The sequence below is a fragment of the Callorhinus ursinus genome, unplaced genomic scaffold (assembly GCF_003265705.2).
Source record: "Callorhinus ursinus isolate GAN/ISIS: 27379988/994484 unplaced genomic scaffold, GSC_fseal_2.0 scaffold40, whole genome shotgun sequence".
NCBI lineage: Eukaryota > Metazoa > Chordata > Mammalia > Carnivora > Otariidae > Callorhinus > Callorhinus ursinus.
In genome coordinates, this window is record NW_027397102.1 from 1,223,904 (window position 1) to 1,242,944 (window position 19,041).

Sequence of the window (19,041 nt, forward strand, 5' to 3'; positions counted from 1 at the left end):
GCAACCCTGTTTGGGCGGAGTTGCCCTGCCCCCCTGTGGCAGGGGATGGGCTCAGTGGGAACCAGTTTTTGGGGCTTTTGTTCTCTGTCAGCTTTCCCTGGCACCTTTCCATGTCTCTTCCGAGAGTCAGAGCAGAAGAGACCATTTCCATCCCTCTGCCTCAGAGCAGAGAGTTCACAGTCTGTTCTTCAGTGAGCTCTCCAGGCCACACTGTCTCCATTTCTGTCTGTGCTGCTATAAACTGCAGCGTCCTGGGTTGTGCGCCCCTCTGCAGTGCCCCTAGTCCTGCCTTTAGGTCGGGGCACGTCTCTGCCCTTTGTGCTTCTAAAACCGCCAGCCTCTCCCTGTTCGGATGCACAACCCCACCACTTTCCCCCTGGGTGCTGCCCTAAAATCCTTTCCCCTCTGTTCTGTGAGTCTGTGCCCTGTCCCCAGTGCGGGAGGCTGTCACTCACTGGAAGTGTAGGATCCCCGTAGCCAGGCTCCCTCCTGCTGCTGTTTATCCTCTGATATCTGCCCACAGAATCACGGCTCCTTGCTTCCTACCTCGAAACCAACTGCCTGCGATATTCTGTTTGTAGAGATCCAGATCTTCTTACATCCCAGGCTGATTTTGTGGGTGCTCAGAGTGGTCTGGTAGATATGCAGCTCAATTCCAGGGACCATTTGGAATAGGGTCCCCTACTCCTCCGCCATCTTTTCTCCCCCCAAAAGTTGGCTCTTTGAAAAGGTCTGACAAGCTTTTAGCTGTACTGACCAAGACAAAGGAGAGAAGAAACACATTACCAAAATTCTTTTGGTAATGAACATAGAAATTAAGAGGATTATAAAGAAATGTTATAAATGAATTTATTCCAACAAATTAGAAAATTCAGATGAAATGGACAAATTTCTAGAAGACCAAATTACCAAACTGACCCAAGAAAAAACAGAACATATGAATAGATTTATAAAGTTAAGGAAATTGAATTTGTAATTAAAATTTTCCCAAAAGGAAAAACCCATACTTAAATGGCTTCCCTGGAAAGTTCAATCAAACATTTAAAGAAATAATATCAATAAATCACAAACTCCTTTTCCCTCACCAAAAAAAAAAAATGAGAAGAAACACTTTCCATCTCATTCTATGAAGGCAGTATTAACTTAATATTAAGGCCTGACAAGACATCACAAGAGAAAAAACTACATGATTATAGGTGCAGAAATCCTCAACAAAATATTAGCAAACCCAATGGAACAACATGTAAACAGAATCAAACAAAATAAAAAAGTGGGATTTATTCCAGGAATGCAAGGTTGGTTTAACGTCTAAAAATCAGTTAATGTAATATGTCATGTTAATTGAACAAAGGACAAAAAAATCACGATCATCTAAATAGATAAAGGAAAAGCATTTTAAAAAATCCAATATCCATTTATGATAGAAAGAATGAGCAAACTGTGAATGGAATTGTGCTTCCTCGACCTGACAGGACATTTATGTAAAGTTTACAGCTAACATCATACTTAGTGTTGCAAGACTGAATGATTTTCCCTTAAGATCAGGAACAAGGCGAATATTTATGTTTCCATCACTTCTATTTCAACATTTTACTGGAGGTTCTAGCCAGGGGAATAAAGCAAGAAAAAGAAATAAATAGCATCTAGTCACAAAGGAGAAAGTAAAATTTTCTCCATTTACAGATGACCTGATGTCATTTATTGAAAATCCCAAGGAATCCACAGAAAATCTTTTAGAACAATAAACAAGTTCAGCAAGGTTGCAGGAAACAACATCAAAATACAAAATTCAATTGAATTTCTATATAATAGAGGTTCCTCAAAAATTAAACATAGAACTATAATACAATCCTACAATTCCTCTCCTAGAATATACCCCAAGTAATTGAAAATCAGTGTTTCAACAAAAACTTGAATGCAAACATTCATAGCAGCCCTATTCACAATAGCCAAAAGGTAGAAATAACCCAAATGTCCACCATTTAATGAATGGATAACCAAAGAGTGATATATCTCTAAAATGGAATATTATTCAGCCATAAAAAAGGAATAAAGTACTGATACTTGCTATAACATGGATAAACTTCAAAAACAACATGCTAATTGAAAGAAGCCAGACAAAAAGACCACATATTGTATGATCTCATTTATATGAAATGTCCAGTAAATGCAGATCTATAGAGATAGAAAAAGCATTAATGGTTGCCTTGGGGTGGAGGTAAAAATAGGGAATCAATATAAACATAAATAAGATACCTTACTAGGATCATGAAAATGTTCTAAAACTGAATCCTAGTGAGTTGACTAATTTAGTAAATTTACTAAAATTGTTAAATTTTAGGCTTACATGGTAAATTTTATGGTATGTAAATTAATCTCAATATATATTTTAAAGAATGTATCATTCAGATCTCCATTTTTCAACCACCTAGTCAACAGGACAAGTAAGCCATGGCAATGAGATTAAGAGCTACTGATTCCCAAAAGTTTTTATGTTACTCATTATAGAATCAAAGGAAGATCACTCACCTCTCATATAATTCTTTCCAAATAATCAATGGAAAAGATTTAATTTTAAGAAAAGGAAACTATTTGAAATTTATTATTTTTTTACACCATCAATAGGAAAGTCTAAGATGGTCAGGTCTTTAACTGGTCAATAGGACACACCTGGAAAGAGTTGGTAAGTAAATGCAAAGTTACAGATTTACAGAAGAGCAGGTACTGCTTAATGATTACTTTGATCCATTGTATTTTTTTTCCTTTTGGTAATTTTAATACTTTATTTTTTAAAAATTTCAAACAACTTTTTTTAATAAACAGATAAATTTGGATTGTTCAGCAAGTTGATTTAATTTTTTATTTATTTTTACTTTTTAAAACTCTTATTTAAATTCCAGTTATTAACATACAATGTGATATTAGTTTCAGGTGTAGAATTTACTGATTCATCACTTAAAAACAACACCCAGGGCTCATCACAAGTGCCCTCCTTGATATCCATCATATATTTAACTTATCCACCCTCCACCTCCCCTCCCATAACCTTCACTTTGTTCTACACAGGTAAGTCTGTTCCTTGGTTTGCCTCTCTTCCCCCCCTCCAAAATGTTCATCTGTTTTGTTTCTTAAATCCCTCTTATGAATGAGATCATATGGTATTTGTCTTTCTCTGACTGACTTATTTTGCTTAATGTGATGCCTTCTAGCTCCATCCACGTCATTGCAAATGGCAAGATTTCATTCTTTTCTTTTTTATGGCTGAGCAATATTCCATTGTATATATACACCACAACTTTTTTTTATCCATTCATCAGTCGATGGACATTTGGGCTCTTTCTATAATTTGGCTATTGTTGATAATGTTGCTATAAACATCAGGGTGCATGTATCCCTTCACGTCAGTATTTTTGTATCCTTAGTGTAAATACCTAGTAGTGCAATTGCTGGCTCATTGGATAGTTCTATTTTTAACTTTTTAAGGAACCTCCATACCATATCCCAGAGTGTCTGGACCAGTTTGCATTCTCACCAACAGGGTAAGAGTATTTCCCTTTCTCTGCATCCTTGCCAACACCTGTTGTTTATGTGTTCTTAATTTTAGCCATTCTGACAGGTGTGAGGTGATATCTTATTATAGTTTTGATTTGTATTTCCCTGATGCCAAGTGATGTTGAGCACTTTTTCATGTGTCTGTTAGCCTTCTGGATGTCTTCTTTGGAAATATGTCTATTCATATCTTCTATCCATTTCATAATTGGATTAATTGGTTTTGGGTGTTGAGTTTGATAAGTTCTTTATAGATTTTAGATACTAAACCTTTATCAGATACGTCATTTGCAACTACCTTCTCCCATTCTGAAGGCTGCCTTTTAGTTTTCTTGATTGTTTCCTTTACTGCACAGCAGCTTTTTGTCTTGATGAATCCCCAATAGTTAATTTTTGCTTTTGTTTCCCTTGCCTCCAGAGACATATTTAGTAAGAAGTTGCTATGGCCAAGGTCAAAGAGGTTGCTGCCTGTGTTCTCCTCTAGGATTTTGATGGATTCCTGTCTCACATTTAGGTCTTTCATCCATTTTGGAGTTATATTTGTGTATGGTGTCAGAGAGTGACTCAATTTCATTCTTTTGCATGTTACTATCCAATTTTCCCAACACCATTTGTTGAAGAGACTTTTCTCCATTGGATATTCTTTTCCTATTCAAATATTAGTTGACCATATAGCTCTGGGTCCATTTCTGGGTTCTCTCTTCTGTTCCATTGATCTATGTGTCTGTTTTTGTGCCAGTATCATGCTGTTTTGATCACTACAGCTTTGCAATATAACTTGAAGTCTGGAATTGTGATGCCTCCAGCTTTGGTTTTCTTTTTCAGAATTGCTTTGGCTATTTGGGGGCTTTTGTGGTTCTATACAAATTTTAGTATTGTTTGTTCCAGCTCTTTGAAAACTGTTGGTGGTATTTTGATAAGGATTGCATTAAATGTGTAGATTGCTTTGGGTAGTATAGACATTTTAACAATATTTGTTCTTCCGGGCGCCTGGGTGGCTCAGTTGGTTAAGCGACTGCCTTCGGCTCAGGTCATGATCCTGGAGTCCTGGGATCGAGTCCCACATCGGGCTCCCTGCTCAGCAGGGAGTCTACTTCTCCCTCTGACCCTCCCCCCTCTCATGCTCTCTATCTCTCATTCTCTCTCAAATAAATAAATAAAATCTTTAAAAAAAACAATATTTGTTCTTCCAATCCATGAGCATGCAATGTTTTTCCATTTCTTTATGTCATCTTCAATTTCTTTCATCAGTGTTTTATATTTTGCAGAATACAGGTTTTTTATCTCTTTGGTTAGGTTTACCCTAGATATCTTACTGGTTTTTATGCAATTGTAAATGGGACTGATTCCTTGACTTCTCTTTCTGTTGTTTCATTATTAGTGTATAGAAATGCAACAACTTTCTGTACATTGATTTTGTATCCTGTGACTTTTCTGAATTTGTGTATCAGTTCTAGCAGGTTTTTGGTGGAATCTTTGGGTATTCTGTATAGAGTATCATGTCACCTGCAAATAGTGAGAGTTTGACTTCTTCCTTGCTGATTATTTGGATGCCTTTTGTTTCTTTTTCTTGTCTGATTGCTGAGACGAGGACTTCCAGTACTATGTTAAATAACAGTGGTGAGAGTGGACATCCTTGTCATAGAGGATCATAGAGGAAAAGCTCTTAGATTTTCCCCATTGACAATAAGATTAGCTGTGGGTTTTTCATATGTGGCCTTTATTATGTTGATGCATGTTCACTCTATCCCTACTTTGATGAGGGTTTTTATCATGAATGTATGTTTTACTTTTTCAATTGCTTTTTCTGCATCTATTGAAAGGATCAGATGATTCTTATCCCTTCTTTTATTAATGTGGTGTATCATGTTGACTGAGTTGCAAATATTGAACCACACTTGCAGCCCAGGAATAAATCCCAGTTGATCATGGTGAATGATTCTTTTAATGTTGTTGGATTCAATTTGCTAGTATTTTATTGAGAATCTTGCATTCATGTTCATCAGGGACATTGTCCTGTAGTACTCTTTTAGTGGAGTCATTGTCTGGTTTTGGAATCAAGATAATGCTGGCCTCATAGAATGAATTTGGAAGTTTTCCTTCCATTTTTATGTTGTGGAATAGTTTGAGAAGAATAGGTATTAAGTCTTCTTTAAATGTTTGGTAGAATTCACCTGTGAATCCATGTGGTCCTGGACTTTTGTTTGTTGGGAGATTCATGATTATTGATTCAATTTCTTTGCTAGTTATTGGTCTGTTTAAAGTTTTTTATTTCTTCCTGTTTCAGTGCTGGTAGTTTATATGTTTCTAGGAACTTATCCATTTCTTCTAGGTTGTCTAATTTGTTGGCATCTAGTTTTTCATAATATTCTCTTACAATTGTTTGTATTTCTGTGGTTTTGGTTGTTATTTCTCCTACCTCATTTGTGATTTTGTTTATTTGGGTCCTTTTCTTTCTGATAAGTCTGGCTAGGGGTTTATCAATTTTATTAATGTTTTTAAGGAACCAGCTCCTGATCTCATTGATCTGTTCTACTGTTTGTTTGTTTGTTTTTTAGTTTCTATATCATTTACTTCTGTTCTAATGTTTATTATTATCCCTTCTGCTAGCTGTAGGTTTTGTTTGTTGTTCTTTTTCTCGCTCTTTTAGGTATAATATTAGGTTTTTTATTTCAGATTTTTCTTGCTTCTTGAGGTGGGCCTGTATTGTTATATACTTCCCTCTTATGACCACTTTTGCTGCATCCCAAAGGTTTTTGACCACTGTGTTTTCATTTTCATTTGTTTCCATGTTTTTAAAAAAATTCTTTGATTTCCCAGTTGGACAATTCATTATTTAGTAGCATATTGTTTAACCTCCATGTATTTGTGGTGCTTCCAAATTTTTTCTTGTAGTTGACTTCTAGTTTCATTGCATTGTGGTCAGCATAGGTGCATGGTGAGGTTTCAATCTTTTTGTATTTATTGAGGCCTGTTATGTGACCGAGTATGTGAACTATTCTGGGGAATGTTCCATGTGCACTAGAAAAGAATGTGTATTCTGAGAGGGGATCTAAGATGGCAGTGTAGCAGGAGGACTCTAGGGTCGTCTCATCCCTTGACCACAATTAGATAACTATAGAATCATTCTGTAACCCCAAGAAATTGACCTGAGGACTGGCAGAACAAACTGCAAAACTAAAGGGAGAGAAGAGACCACATCGAGTAATGTAGAAAGTTTGGAGATGTGGTTTGGAGGAGAAACAGATTGCAGGTGCTGTGGAAGGGAAGGAACCCTGGTCATGGAGAAAAATGAGAGATTGGAGCACACAGGGATATACACAAGGAGAACACTTCCCCAAAGCCATTGGCTGGAAAAATGAGAGGGGCTGATTTTCTTGAGTTTTATAACCAGCAGGGCTCAAAGACTGGAGTTTTAAAGGTTGGCAGGCTTGGCTGAGATAGAGCCTTGAGGGCACTGGTTGGGGTAGAGTCCAAAGTGCACTGCACTGCCCCAGGCAGGCAAGCAACCCAGACAGACAGTATGAAAACAGCAATCTGAGAAATGCCTGGGATGCAAAGGGGAAGTTATTTGCCCTTCTGGGAGTGCTTCCCTGAGAGCAGCAAGCACAGAGACCCCCTTTCCAGGGACAAAGGAGCTGGCTGGCCATTTCCCTCCCCCACCTGTCAGCATAAGCACAAAACCACCTGCAGTAAATAGCACAGCACCTACACTGTCTCCCTAACCTGCTTACACCAAGTCCCCCTTCCCCTGCCCCCCGCTGTGCTCTGCTGGTACTGCTTTTCTAGGACATGTGTGCCTCAGTCCTAGCAGAGTGGGCCCCTTCCCCAGGAGACCAGCAGAAACTCCCTCTCACACCATGTTTACAGACCAGAGGGTTCTGCAAGTCTTCAGTTCTAGTGGAAGTAGCATCAGGTCTCATTTAACAAGCACACCAGAGCACACAAAATTAAAACTCATCACACTCTGGCTAAGGTACAAACACTGCCCACATCAGGTCTCATTTAACAAGCACACCAGAGCACACAAAATTAAAACTCATCACACTCTGGCTAAGGTACAAACACTGCCCTCTGCAGACCACTGGCCTGAAGGACAGAACAACCAAAACACAACACCAGAGTGCACCCAGCATACACCAGAGATACTCCCTGAAGTGCCAGGCTCTGGACACTACATGACCTCTTCTTCATAAAGCCATTACTCTTAGGAACAGGAAACATGACAGGATTTTCTAACACAAAGAAGAAGATAGAGACTTAGACAAAACGCTAAGACAGAAGAATTCACCCCAAAAGAGAGAACAAGAAAAGGTCACAGCCAGAGATCTTATTGAATCAGATATAAGTAATGTGCCAGATATAAGTCATGTGGACATAAGTAATGTGGACATAAATGTGCCAGATATAAGTAATGTGGATATAAGTAGTGTGGACAATTTACAGCAACAATCATAAGGATAATTGCTGGACTTGAGAAAAGTATAAAAGACATAAGGGAGCCCCTTACCACAGAGGTAAAAGAGTTAAAACACAATCAGTCAGAGATGACAAATGCAATAATTTAGGTTCAAAACAGACTGGATATAATGACCACAAAGATAGAAGAAACAGAGGAATGAATAAGTGATATAGAAGATAGAATAATGGAAAATAATGAAGCTGAACAAAAGAAAGAAGAATTATGGATCACAAGAACAGATTTAAGAAACTCAGGGACTCCATCAAAATATAATAAAATTCATATCATAAGAATCCCAGAAGAAGAGAGAGAAAAGGGGGCAGAAGGTTTATTTGAGAAAAAAATAGCTGAAAACTTCCCTAATCTGGGGAAGGAAACAGGTATCCACATTCAGGAGGCACAGAGAATTCCCATCAAAATCAACAAAGGCAGGCCAACACAAAGACATTTGTTATTAATTTGCAAAATATAATGACAAAGAAAAAATCTTAACAGCAGCAAAACAAAAGAAGTCTTCTTACAAGGAAAGACCCATAAGGCTAGCTGTGATCTCTCAACAGAAACTTGACAAGCCAGAAGAGAGTGCCATGATGTATTCAGTGGGCTGAATGCGGAAAATCTACAACCAAGAATACTCTATCCAGCAAGGCAGAATAGAAGGAGAGATAAAGAGTTGCCTGGACAAACAAAACTAAAGGAGTCTGTGAACACTAAACAAGCTCTGCAAGAAATATTAAAGGGGACTCACTGAGTGGGAAGGAAAGACCAAAAGTGACAAAGACTAGAAAGGAGCAGAGAAAATCTCCGGAAACAATGACAAAACAAGTCACAATATGGCCCTAAATACATATCTATCAATAATTACTCTGAATGTAACTGGACTAAATGCTCCAATTAAAAGACATAGGGTGTCAGAATGGATTAAAAAAACAAGATCCATCTATATGTTGCCTACAAGAGACTCATTTTAGATCTAAAGACACCTGCAGATTGAAAGTGAGGGGATGGAGAAACATTTATCATGCAAATGGACATAAAGTTGTTATTTGACTAACTCGTAAAATGCAAATTGATAGTTTTGTTTTTTTATAAGTCTCTGAGAAAATATATAGAAACAGATGCATATTTTAAATATTGTAAGGTTCAGGATAGTTTGATATACTAAGTTAGGCTGATAGTTATTGTACATAAACCTTTATGTATTTTGAAGTTAGAAACAATGCCTAAGCTAGGTGGGCACTTGGAGGGCCAACTTCAAGAGGATGTAAATTAGACCCAATGAAATTAACTCAAAGCCAAAGACAAGTGAGGTCTGTCTGCATTTTATGTGAGTGTGTTTGTGAGGGGCTTAGCATAGTTCGAAGTTGATATAATACTGATAAGGATGGAAGGCATTTCCATTTAATGCCTAAAATGCTATTGAAATGTGGCAATAACATAACAGCCTATTCTTCAAAAACTGTCCATTATGAAATTAATTTATGCTCTAATGAATTTTTTATTTGATTTAAAGAATTGCACATAGTCAAACTCCCAAGTTTTTTGTATTGTACAATGTGAAGTTTGCCTTGTTGGAATTTCTATAAAATGTGGCCAAATTGGAACACATGGAGCATTGCCTTCTGACCTCATCTCTACTTTTTTTTAGCCACACTGGCAGTCTTCTAGTTCCATGCTTCTTCCTGCCAAAGGACTTTTACTTGTGGCTCTTCTGAGATATTTTCTGCTCTCACTTCCATCTTCCTTTTTAACTAGGTAAATCCTACTCATCCTTAGGGTGCCAACCCCAGTATTGAGTAAAGTTTCCTTGTCAGTGGTTCTCATAAAAAAGTATATTCCTTTACTGAATATTTAGAGTTGAATACTGAATACTGAACTGAACTATTCAGATTTCTTATTTCAGTTTTAAAATATATTCATAATCAAAGTACTTTGTTGAGTACTATAAGTTTCTATAAGTTTCATGAAGAGAGAGTCAAAGTCCCATTTTGCTCACTGTGACATTCCCAGTACCTAGCACAATTCTTGGCATATAGTAGGTGCTGAACAATAGTTCATTGAATTAATGAATTGATTCATGAATAAATGTCCATAGTTAATTCAGTAATTTCTACTCTTGCCATAGCAACCCAGATGATACACGGGTTTTAAATTAAAAGGCACAACCTTCCAATATAATAGTAGTTAATATTTATTGAGCATTTATAATATATATATCAGCCACTATTTTAAATGTTTTATATGCATTATGTCATTTAATTCTCCTTCAAGTTCTATGAGAATGGTACCATAATTATTCTCATTTTATTGATGGAGAAATTGAGATAGGTCTTATTGTCAACAGGAGGAGAAGCTTGGATTTAATCCAAGGCAGTCTACTTCACACTCCATGCTCTTAAATGTTAAACTATTTTCCAGGTGGGGAAATTGAGGCCCAGAAGGGAAATGACTTGTCCAAGTTTTTATAACCAATTTAGTGGCAAAGCCAGGAAGAGAACCCAGGTATCTTGATTAATAATTTGTAACTTTTAACTATGTCACTCTGCCACTGATAATAAATTAAGTCTATTAATGAAACTATTATGCATATCATTATATGTATTACATGCAATATTAAACATGTTAAATATGATGACTTAATTTTATCTTTATTTTTTTAAAGATTTTATTTATTTATTTGACAGAAAGAGAGAGCACAGGCAGGGGGAGCTGCAGGCAGAGAGAGAGAGAGAAGCAAGCTCCCCACCAAACAGGGATCCTGATGTGGGGCTTGATCCCAAGACCCTGGGATCATAACCTGAGCTGAAGGCAGATGCTTAACAGACTGAGCCACACAGGTGCCCTTAATTTTGTCTTTAAAATGACATCTTTCTCCAAATAAAGATCAAAGACTCTTTGAACTACAAGTTTACTCATTTTCTTAATTTGTAGCCTAATGAAAGAAAACCAAATACTTGAGGGTAGGGAGCTGGAGTAATTTCTAAGGAATCAAAATAAGTGCTATTAGGAAAATGCTGTTCACGTCTGTTAAACAATAACAAATGCTAATAAGTATTACCCAACTGCCCACTTGGTGCTGAATTCACAAGTGTAATCAAAATAAGACTATGGGAGCACTAGTTTTGTTATACTAGGGTTTTTTGGGCAGAGACTCTGGGATACAGATATATTAATTTGTCCCAAATCATGTAGCTAGTAAGTGGTGGATTGAGGCTCACACTCAACTCTGATTCCAAAATAGGGGAAGGGTAGAAGGTGAGATATTGGTTATTGGGAGTGGTATTTTGTGATATTAGTTCCTCCATAACAATGGATGGAAGTTTTTTTCTTCTCAAGTGCTTAAGAACAGCAAATCATTAGTTACCTTACATGTGATTATTCAACTTAAACTGATCAGTGAGTGTTTTTCTATTTTAGTTGTTAAATTGTACCTCTATGTTTTATTTCTGGGCTCCTAAAGGGCAAGTTAGGTTTTTTATTTTCTTAGCATCTAGTACAAAGCTGATATAGAATCAAATCTTTATTGAAAAATGATTAATGTCAGTATTAATATTTATCATCCTATTTTTGAAGTAGTATAGACAATATGGTTTATGTTAGAAATAAATGTCTTGAGTTAGAGACATGGGATTTTGATGGGGCAAGCATGAAAGTCAGCTCTGGTGAAAGTCTGAAAACTATTAGTTGTGCGTTCTTAAGAAAGTTTATTTGGCCTGTGTCCCGATTTACTTAAAGGTAAAATATGGAAGATACCTTCCTTGCAGGGTTGTTGTGAGAAATGATAATTCATGTAAAGTGCCTGGCACATAGTAGACAATAAATAAATGATAGTATTATCTTGGGTCAGTGTAGAAGAGGAGACAGACTAAGAAACTCCATTATGATGTGGGGAAGATGTTTTGGGAAATTGATGCCCTTCATACAGAAGTTCCTAATCTGTAAATCCTCTGAAATTCTATTAAAAAAATTGAGTATGTTCATTTTCCTGGGGCAAAGGCCCATTGATTTCATTAGATTATAAAAGTGCTATGTAGCCTGAAAGGTTTAATAACCACAACTCTAATTACTTTAAATAGAATACCATATTAAAACAGTGTCATAATCACTCCTCCCCTAAACTAAGTCCAACAAGAGGTCAGCTCCAAGACAGATCAAATGTCTTTAGACAAAGGATCTGCCACATTCACCCTAAACCTTGGTAGTTTCTCAACTTTGGCCAAGAAAGAAAAAAAGGGATGTAAGACCACTGGGAATAGAATGGAACCACTCATCTACTCCAACCCTGCGATTACTTTAGTTCAAGAAAAATCTTTTCCTAGGGCCATGTTCACCAGAATACACTTCTGAATCATGCACAGAGTGAAGAATATACATTTGTAATCTCCATCACATTGGGAACTTATTGAAATTGAGAGAAAGCCTCAGAGCATTAGATGGGTCCAATCCTGGGGGCTTCAACTGCTCTGCCCCTTGTCCTTTGTCCTCCCCCACTCCTCTAGCCCTGAAATTCAAAACTTCTTTTTACTGTTTAAAGGGTTTGGAAGCTTTGTTTCAGTCTCTTATGGACCATGATGAAGAGAAAAAGACAACATAGTGCAGGGGTGCCTGGGTGGCTCAGATGGTTAAGCCTCACGATCTCCAGGTCCTGGAATCAAGCCTTGTGTAGGCTCCCAGCTCGGTGGGGAGTCTGCTTCTCCCTCTCCCTCTGCCTCTTCCCCTGCTCATGCTCTCTTTATCTCTCTGTATCAAATAAATAAATAAATAAATAAATAAATAAATCTTTTTAAAAAAGACAACATAGAGCACATTTAATAAAGCACTGTCTCATTGTATTTTGGTGTTAAAATGATCTTCTGTGAATTAATAATAAATAATTTTTTCATAGTTTTTTTTAAATGACTTTATTGAACAAAATAAAAAGTTGACAATTCTATAGAGATTCTCCTCTCCATTTCTTTCTCCTTACTGAGAATTTCCAGGGTGTGAAAACCAAGTCTGGAAATCACTGAATTAAGACAATGTTGCAATAGCCCAGGTGAAATACCACAAACATGAAAAACCAAGAAATTAACGCAGTGCCAATGGGGATAGAAAAGCAGGAGAATTGAGAGGCACCAATTGAATGAAAAGATGGAAGAGAAAGGAGCTGCTGGTAAACCTTGTTCCCTGGCTTGCGTCACTAATTGGATGAATGGCAGCATCGTTCACTAAGTTAAAGCACACTCAGAGGGTAAAAGGATTATGGAATGATCTTGAATAGGTGAGTCTGAGAAACTTGCAGACTGTCCAAGTGGAGATAGCCAGCCTATAACTGGGGCTGGGGACTCAGGAGAGATTTGCAAAAATCTAAGTGGTAGTTGAAGTGGTGGAAGTGAATGAGATCATTCTATGAGAATAGTGGGCTACTATCTCATACACATTTTTCAATTTCTTTGAGTAATGATATTTAAAACCAAGGAAGTGGCTGTTGGCTTGTGTATGCCACAGTGACCAGGGCTCCAGGCTCTGATGGATGGTTCACATGATCTGGGCACTTGGGAGCAAAGCCCAGCTTTTCTATGCATACCCAATTTTAAAATACTGAGCACAGTGGGGATAGAGCTTGGGGAAGTCCTGATTAAAAGAGACAGGGTCTTTGGGTGGGTGGTAAATAAAATGATGTAGGAAATGTAGGGAATTACGGAAAATCTGACATTTTTGGGGTACGAAGCAAATTAGCATTTATAACTTTTTTAAGAGTATTCCAACAGAAGCATATTTATTTATATATTATATTGTGTTTTTTTAAATTTTTTATTATGTTATGTTAATCACCATACATTACATCATTAGTTTTTGATGTAGTGTTCCATGATTCTAGCAGGAAGGGAAAAAAGCATTTATAACTTTTAATAAACAACTTTAACACTTTGAGAGGACTACATCTCTGCAAAATCCATCTGGACCACAAAACAAGGACACCATTTTTTCTGAGGTCTTTGAAGATGGGACACACTAGGAAATGATTCCCCAATTTGAGGGACAGAAGAATCCCCTGCAAAAAACTCTAGCCCAGTGTTTCTCAAACTTTAACATGCACACAAATTATCTAGGAATCTTGTTAAAATTCAGATTCTGATTCAGTAGAATTGGTGTAGGGCCTGGCATACAGCATTCCTAACAAGTTTCCAGATGATAGTAATGCTGTTGCTCCTACTCAAAGTGTTACTCAAAGCACAGTTAGAACTTTCTATGGCAATTTAACATTGGTCAATGGACTTGTCTCAAATAGGGTACCAGATCTTTGCAATTCTTTCCGTTTTCCCTGTTATGTTTGTTTTGAAATGTAATTTTACATGTTGAATCAAATACATTAGGGCTTTTATTTCTTTTTATTTTCCATTTCAATTGTAAAGAAGTTTATTTCTATTGTGTTTTATAACAGTACCAGTTTGTGATGGACAGAGGAAAAAGATCAGTCCCTCACCAGAGGTAGTTTGAGAAACACTGCTCTAGACAACCAAGGTTTTTTAAAGTTTTTATTTAAATTCCAGTTAGTTAACATACAGTGTAATATTAGTTTCAGGTGTACAATATAGTGATTCAATACTTTCATACATCACCCAGTGCTCATCACAAGTGAACTCCTTAATCCCCATCACCTATTTAACCCATCCCCCCACCCACATAACCTCTGGTAAACATCAGTTTGTTCTCTATAGTTAAGAGTCTGTTTCTTAGTTTGCCTCTCTCTCTCTCTTTTCTTCCCCCTTTGCTCATTTGCTTTGTTTCCTAAATTCCACATATGAGTGAAATCATATGGTATTTGTCTTTCTCTGACTGACTGATTTCACATAACATAATACTGTCTAGCTCCATCAATTTCTAGACAATGAAGTACTTTTTATTTGGGACATAGAATTTATTTAGAAATGGTTTGATTTGTTACATATGATTCCAAAGCAGTATTTTTAAACTTTTCTTTTTATTTATTCCATAAACAATAACAAAACTCAGCTAGGTACATTATGACAGTTTCACCATACACTCAGTCACAAATATTTAAAACCTTTGCAACAAGAACAACAAAACCAGAGGTGTTACAAGAATAATTTACAAGAAAATCTATAAAACAGCAAGAAGCTCACAAATGTTCATTTTCATTTGCACAAGATCACTACACTCTTTCACAACATGTTTTGTGTTACAAAATTCCCAACAAAAGTGTATTTTTTTCTTTGTATTATGGTTTCTAAAACCAGAAACTTTGAAGTAAATATCCTTTTATTAGCACCCAGTGGTGCAGAAAAAGGAAAACTCTCACATACAGACACTTCACAGCACTTTTCTAAGAAAAATATACACTTACAAAATATGTTACAAATTGGCACACTTAAAAATATACAAGATTTTGTAGGCGTCTTAAGAGTGATCCTTAAGCTTTATACTTCAATTGACTCTACAGATTATTTATAAAGCTTAACTCTGAAAGAAAAAAGGCAAACAATTTCCTAACATTTTAAAGTTGCAGTGTCATATGTCAAACAGAAACTTAAGTTACATTCATAAAAAGGGCCTCTAACATGTTTATTTTAAATTTTCTTAAATGTTTAAAGGGCTTGGGAGAGGAGAACAATGGAGATAATAGTTTCTTTAGCACCATAAATCAGTACTTTACCAAAGAGGTGCATTCAGTTTTATGGAAATTAAATTAAGGACTAGTACATTCAAAACTGTAGGCAGCAAACTCTAGTCAGTGCTACAGGTATCCCAGTAGAGCATTTTAAGCTTTCTACCCTCCTCACCAGGAGTCAAAAACAAAAGACCTCTTCTAGTTTTTGTTCTAAGCCTTTTCTTTTGTGCTGTAAAACCAGGTATCTCTGAAAGAAGCAGAGTGATTTAAACATCTTCTTTCTTCTTTCTGAAGAGGATGTCTAAGACTCAGAAACCACTGAGTCTGATAGATGGACAAACATCTTTTCCATTTCATGTCGAGTGTTTCTTTTCTACTTACCCAGATACTGATTTTTAAAGCCTCATTGACACCTTACACTTTTGTACCAATCCTCTTTCCTTTACATTGTCCTTCTCCAATGTTTCATCTCTTAGTTATGATTCTGAAATGAAGAGTACATCTCAAGTATCATGTAGCTGCAATGGGAGCTCTGCTTCATGACTGTAGCTACTGTTTAATGCTCTGAGTAAAAAAATGTGCCTTAAAGGGTAGCCTGTGTACTGCCATCAAAATAATCCCATGCTGGCTGAGGACCTTCAAGTTGATGACAGTGTTTCCCAAGTTAAACAGCACAGCTAAAAATTATCCCCCCTTATTCGGGTCCTTGAGAAACCTTCACAAAAATCCCTGGCCTACACTGGGTTGACAAGATTCCTATTTATCCCTAGTTACTAAAATGTTTGGTTTTGGTACTAAATCTTCTAAACATAGTGGTGGGCTTAGTGAATTTTATGATTAGAAAATAAATCTCATATTAATTTTATTTCATAAAAGGACATATTCCTATAATAAGCTATCATTTAAAAAATCCTAAATAAAAATAAAACTCCAGAAATTAGATAATTTCTTAATAATCCAGGAGAAAACAAACACTTAAGTTCTAGCACTAGTTAGGACTAGCTAGTGCTCCATTCTCCTCTTCAGGGCAGAAACTCAGCTCTCTTCAATTCTTGGAACTGTTCTGAGAGCATCTGTAAATTGAAGATGTGGTGGATCTGCGTCAGACCAAGAGCAAGCTTGGTTAAGAGGTCCTTGGATATGGTTTTTCTCCTTTAGGCAGTAAATGCTCATCAGGACCCACTAAAACAGAAATTCACTAGAACGGCAGAACCTCACATAACAGGACATAGGATGCTAATCAGAGCTGTTTACAGCTTTTGAAGCATCCTTTATGCTTCTCCCTCTTACATACATGCTTAACCCCCTCCCTGTCCTCCCTCCCCCCTGCACACATACAGATGCTTCTCAGCAAGGAAAAAGGTCAGAGAAGGTGAAAGTTGTCACAAAAGCCCACCTAGCACCAAAGACTTCAGGGAGATGACTGAAGAAGTGATGGTCAAGGTAGTGCAGGAGGTTTGAAAAGATTTAGGAGAAGGTAAGGCCTTAACACATAATTGCACAGAATAACAAGAAGTCAGAAGAGAAAGCTGAGAGGAAGCAGCATATGTGAGGAAGCTGGTATATGAGATGCTGGAGAGGCCACTGGTTTAAGCCAGTTATCACAGCCCAAACATAACCCCCAAAGTTTCAAAGAACCTTGGTCAAGGCTACTATTTCAGCACCCTCTCCACATAGTCTAGCACCTAACCAGGGCAGAAAGGGGATCAGAGATAGTTTTACACACCTTCAAGGAAAGGAGTTTCCAACTTTCCTTAGTCATGCAATATAATTCTCTCTCTCTCTCTCTTTCTCTCTCTCTCTCTCTGTGTGTGTGTGTGTGTGTGTGTGTGTGTGTGTGTGTTTAAAATTAGATTTGAAAGTGGCCAAGACAATTAAAGGTAATTAAGAGTGAGAAGGTTGCCCTCTGAAATTCCAGGAGTAGCCTGGCTAAGGTTCTTAAACTCTGATACTTTGAGGAGGTGGAATATAAGATTATAAAAGAAGAAAAGTTCCAAGACCAACGACTGAAATTAAATAAGAAGAATTAATGGAGAATACCATTATCAGGAAAATAAAGATTAAATGGGATTCTGTTGAGGAGGCATTAATAGGAAGCAGCGTCTCAAAGAGATGTTAGAAGGGAGTAGCAAGATGGTTTCAGACCAAGGAAAATTCCATATATCTGACTTGAAATATCAGTGACAGGGCAAAACACTATTTTTATATCAGTGGTCCTCACTCCACTAAGGCAGATGGTTGAATAAGGGGTCTCCAAAAAGTCAGGCCTACTATGTTGTGACAGGAGGAAAAAAAAATTGTGAGCACTGACAGGACCAAAAAAGCCATAAAAACTGAAGTACTCAGAACATAATATACTGAGAGGATATTAAGCAAAATTAAAAGAATAAACATTTTTTGCCTTGTCCTATTGCTCATTAATCAAAATTAGTTTCTTGTTATGTTTTAGTAGAAAATGATTGATTACAAGTCACAGATACATATGTTAAAAACATAATGCACTGTAGTAGGCCATTAAAAACGGTACTTTAAAATGTCAATTCTCTTTGGAGAAAGGGATGAACCATGCCCTAGAATTGGCCCCAAATGGGCTCCATAGGAGCAATTGAAAGAGCATCCATTCCAAAGGACTTGTGATAGCAAGTTCTGACAAGGAAACTGTTTCTGAAAGTTTCAGGCTGTCCTTCTACCCCACCCCCACCCCATTTTCCAAAGCAGAACTGAGGAAAACTAGGACAACTCCTCCCATATTTTTTTTATAAAACACATTGTACCCATGGAACATTTTCTTTATTTCTTCTTTAATTGCCACCTTTTGATTACATAGAAAGCACTCCATTCCTGTAAGTGACTTTGAGGTCTGGAGTCTTGGGGATCATAATACAGGTCGAGTTGGTAATTCCAAGCCAAAATTTAGCTGCAAAACAGAAAAAACAAAAACAAAAACAAAACAAAATCTAGTTCCTAAGAACCAGCCATAGCATTAAGCATAAACAGCTAGCTATCAGAGTGGAGAAATAGAAGAAAGTGTTCCAGTTTGATTAATTTCCCTTCTGGATGGCAGCTGTAGAGTAGGAGACAAGTTTCATCTGGTGCCTTTCCATTAAGTAATTGTCTAAGACTCACCACACACAGAGCATCAAAGCCTAGGAACAGGCCTGAAGCAGCCTCACAAAATGCTCCTCACCCACTCATTCCCATAGACACACACAATCACACCATCAAGAACACAGGCTTGTTCGTTTTACTACCTAGTTATAAGTAGTAGAGCAGGCTGGTGAAAGGAATCATGGACTGGGAAGTGTATGTACTTATATATGTGACAGGCTTCCTTCCATTTCTCTCTGACTACTTTCAAATGTTGCTTCTCTGTTTGTGAATATATTTAGGTGGCAATGACTAGGTAGGTTTATATTTT